Here is a 5,120-nt window from a genome sequence, read left to right on the forward strand (position 1 = left end):
TCAATCACATAACATGCACATAATCAAATCATAGCCATCACCAATACATAAAAATTAGGTTCAAAAAAAACCCAATTCATTCATGATTTACACAATCATAACACATTCCATAAGTCTCGAGAGTATACTACTCTACGTAGACTAAACAATACTCAAAACATATAATCATTCAAGTAAACAATTCTCAACACACATGTCAATATATATCATACATATAAGCCATATCCTAATGATAATCAACTCATTTAGAAATTCTCGGCTAAAGCACATAACGCAAGTCTCGTGAGTATATCTCTCTACGCAGACTTTATCACATTCGAAAGCATATCACTCCTTTCAGTGATTACGCTATAAACATACCACATCAATTAATCAATCATACTCATAATAAACACACATTTCATAGATAATATGAGTCTCGAGAGTATATAACTCCTCGCAGACTATATACTCGAAAGCGTAATGCTTACTCGAGTAACCACAAACATATATTGTGCTAACACACATATCTAACACATATCCTGACACCACACATAGGACAGGACGTTTTGAAAAACATTTGAAAAACCGATGAAAACGTTTAAAAGACATGACTGGAAATCCTATAATCCGCAGTAATTCCTAACTTAGCCTAGTGACATTGTATATTGCTCCTAGGTAACACAACATCTACACAGACTAGCAGTGGTATCTCTGACCAACTGCACTCAATTCCCATATTAGCAGAGGTAACTGGACCAACTGCTCTGATACCACCTTTGTCACGACCCGAAATCTCGAGTCGAGACCGGCGCTAGGGAATGGGAGTGGTTGCTCCGAAACCCGTAGCAAGCCTGAAAAACACTATAAATTTTTCGCTTTTAAAAGAGACGTATGACACATTTATTAAATAACTGATGAGATAAAACATCAGAGTTTTAAATGTGCTTTAAAACATTTAAATACAATAAGACTATACTAGTCTACTGCGGACAACTAGAACTTAAAACCTTCTTTACAGTCTTTTATCAAAGTAGACTTCCGAGAAATAAACGTTCGGAAGCCTTCATCAAAATCGGACCAGCTTTCCTGAAAAATAATTCCACAACGTGGGTCAGATATACTGGTGAGTTCATGCCGTTACAAATAAATATTTCATAAAGTTAAAAACCGTTTTATATTTAAAATAACTTTATGTATTTTCGAAATCCTTTGAAAACATCTTTAAAACAATTGAAGCCTGAGCTCACACATAACATATTTCAATCAAGACTTCAATATCAAAGAATGTCAACCATATACGTTGACCTTTAAATTAAACCACATTTCTTAAATTCGTCCATCTACATTGATGGCGAAACTTATCAACACATCATACATGCATAATCTTATGGGACCGATAGCACAGCCAACCGATCAACCATATCCACAACATACATAAATCTTAAGGGACCGATAGCACAGCCAACCGATCAACCTTATTCACCTGAGACCGATAGCACAGCCAACCGATCTAATGCACACACACACACACAATATTATGGGACCGATAGCACAGCCAACCGATCAACCATATTCACCTGAGACCGATAGCACAGCCAACCGATCTATTACACACACACACACACAAAATATTATGGGACCGATAGCACAGCCAACCGATCAACCATATTCACCTGAGACCGATAGCACAGCCAACCGATCTAATACACACACACACACACAATATTATGGGACCGATAGCACAACCAACCGATCAACCATATTCACCTGAGACCGATAGCACAGCCAACCGATCTAATAGACACCCACACACACAATATTATGGGACCGATAGCACAGCCAACCGATCAACCATATTCACCTGACATCGATAGCAAAGCCAACCGATGTAACACACACACACATTCCTGACATCGATAGCGAAGCCAACCGATGTAACACACACACATAAACTGACATCGATAGCGAAGCCAACCGATGTAACACACACACATAAACTGACATCGATAGCGAAGCCAACCGATGTAACACACACACACATAAACTGACATCGATAGTGAAGCCAACCGATGTAACACACACACACACATTCGAGCATAAACAATTGCATAATAATTTTCAAAACTATGTGTGTACCTTTCTATATCAAAATAATATATACATATAGTATATACATAAAACATACATCGATACAAGGCATGTAAACATATAACACCGCAACACATATATCACACAGTATGTTAAAATATGAGACTTTACGAATACCGAAATGTAAAAACATGTACTCACAGAAACCGTTTAACTACGGTATTACTCCGTCAATGCTCCTTTAAACAACTCCGTTAATTCCCTTGGTCCTCCGACTCGATAGCTCGACAACTTGTCGAATCTAGTTAGGATCAAAATATTAATTCTCTTAATTAATAAAATCCTAATTCTAGAATTAACTCTATACAATATTAATTTAATTTAATTAATTAATTCTAATCCCCAAATAATTTCTTATTTAATAAGTTCATAACTTATTTTATTCATGTAATTTTTTCTTTACTTATCTCTTTTTACACATAAAACCATTATTCAGAAATATTCATTTAAATATTTCATTTTTCATAAATATACTTTATTATATAAAATATATTTCCTTATATCAATAATACTTTCCACTTCAAGTTTAATTATTTAAATTTATTAAAACATCCCCGTATTATCTTAAATTCCACTTTTGGTTAAAATACCAAAATACCCTCAAACTTTTCAAAATTGACCATTTAGGTCCTTTCGTAATTCAATCGATTTTAATATCGACAAAATTACTTAAAATATCCAAAATCATTTTACCTCAGATTATTAACAAATATAATCTGGAAACTTTGGCTAACATACCATGTAGCCTTTCAACTTTGGAAAAATACGATTTAACTCAAAAACTCTAGTTTTCGGCAAACATATCCAATTCTTTCAAAAATCATCAAGATTCTTTAAAATTCTCAAAATCATTTCACATCAGATTATACACATCAATAATCTGGAAATATGGTTAAAATACTGATTGGTCCTTTATTTTTTTTTAAAAAATACATTTTAAACCTAAAACTTTAAATTTTGACAATCAAGTCCAAATCAATTGAAAATCACATCAATCAATCCTTTAAATAGTCTAAGCTTACTCATCAACTCAATTTTGTGATCTCACATTTAATTCATAGACATGCAACACAATTTAGATTAAAATCGAAACTTTTAATTTCTTAAGTATTCATCAATTATGGATAATCCAATCAAATTAACCCAAACATATTTATTTTAATTATCATACTAAAACAGCAGCCCCAAAATTAAAATAAATTATTTTTCATAATTTTAACAATTTTAACAATTTAAAACCGTATAAACAATTAATAATCAAAACCGATTATTAATCCGTCAAAACACCTCAACTAAATCAATTAAATTCCATAAATAATCAACATATATATTTCATACATTTTTCATGAATAATTTCTGTCCAGAAATTAAAATGACAAAAATACCCTTTTTAAACATTTTTTTACCGATTAAACTATTATAAAAATTAAACCCGATTAACAAACCATTAAAAATTCACCATTAAACATTTATTCACCATCAACCCAACATCTAACTCAAACATAAACCAATTTATTTCCAGAAATTTAAAATCCATTTATTTATCATTTTTAAGCGATTTTTAAGCCTTTAAAACTATTAAAAATCGAACTCCAAACCATTAAATTAATACCCGAAATGTTTAACATTTTTAATCCACAAAAATCACACTTTAAAGCATATTTTAACCTCATGAAGTAGATCAGCCCAGAAATTAAAAATAATAATTTAATTTCACGGAACAATTAATTCAAAACCGAAACCCATCTCTTTAAACTAATTACCCACTATTTTTAACACTTTTAATCCATGAATATCACATTTTTAAACATATATAAAAATAGTATTTAACATCAGCCCATAAATTAAAATTAATTTAATTTCCCATATATAAAAATTAATTCAAACCGAATATATCAAAACTATACACAAAAACCGAATTAAACACAATTAAACCACAAATTTCAACAACTAAAACACATAATATAAGCTTATTAAACATCAGAAAATAAACACAAAGTTTTGAGCTAGCGATTATACCTTGATCCTACATGCAATTGTAGATTAGTAATTAGCGGGTGATTTCCAACGTTTTTCGTTAAGGAATTATTGAGAAATAACAAATGAATAATATAGCTAAGGGTAAATGGTGAGTTGAGAGCATTCAACAATGGAGGTAAAAGAAATTTGCTGGAAATGAAGTGGGGAAGAAGACTTAGGATATTTATTAGTCTAGGCAAAATTACAAGTTTGCCCTTGTGGCAATTTCGTAAATAAAAGTAACTTTTGCAATATTCGAAATTAAACTTTCTCATTAATTTCCGAATAGTATTTCATGAATATTAACCTCCAAATTATCATCTCGGGATGTCTATTTTATTTTATAATGAATTTTCTTTATTAATTCTGCAGTCCAATTGCAGTCCGACTAAAATATACTTTTTCGTCCAAAAATTCTCAAATTTATTCCTTGGACTCCAAATATATTAATAAGCTTCCTCGATTATTTAAATTCTCAATTTGAACTTAAATAATACGTTTCCTTAGTCCTGATTACTTAAATCCTGACGAACCCAGCGGTTCGATTTGAACTGCATTGTTCTTTAAATTTCTGCACTGTTTTTCATTCAAATTTTATGAAATAAAATTCATAAAATTGAAGAGGACGTCGATAGCTTCGATTTGACATATAGATCATCGAATTCTGATGTCGGAATAGGAAGATATAAATTTTGGAAATTCGTCATTCCAAAATTGTCATATTATTATACTTATCCAAAAAAATTTCAAAATAATTCCTTATGATTCCAATATTTTTATGGGCTTCCATACGTATTTAAATTCTCCATTTTGAATTTAAATATCCCTTCTTATAATCCCGATCGTCCAAATTACGACATATATCTTAATTTAATAATTCAAAATTCCGGGTTATTACAGGCTTTATGGCTTTCATGGACTTAAATAATTATTGGACCAACCCGACTCAAATACAACAAACGTGAATCGAA

The 5,120-nt window shown here is 31.1% G+C and overlaps 1 long non-coding RNA gene across 1 annotated transcript; it reads right to left on the reverse strand.

Annotated features, from left to right (window-relative positions):
* Positions 1-850: 850 nt before the first annotated feature.
* On the reverse strand, positions 851-4,410 carry LOC126685785 (uncharacterized). Its single transcript, XR_007643726.2, has 3 exons — positions 4,150-4,410; positions 2,272-2,371; positions 851-1,068 (listed from the first exon to the last, which is right to left on the reverse strand). It is a non-coding gene; the product is annotated as an uncharacterized LOC126685785 (long non-coding RNA).
* Positions 4,411-5,120: the final 710 nt, after the last annotated feature.

The sequence above is a fragment of the Mercurialis annua genome, linkage group LG6 (genome assembly GCF_937616625.2).
Source record: "Mercurialis annua linkage group LG6, ddMerAnnu1.2, whole genome shotgun sequence".
Lineage (NCBI taxonomy): Eukaryota > Viridiplantae > Streptophyta > Magnoliopsida > Malpighiales > Euphorbiaceae > Mercurialis > Mercurialis annua.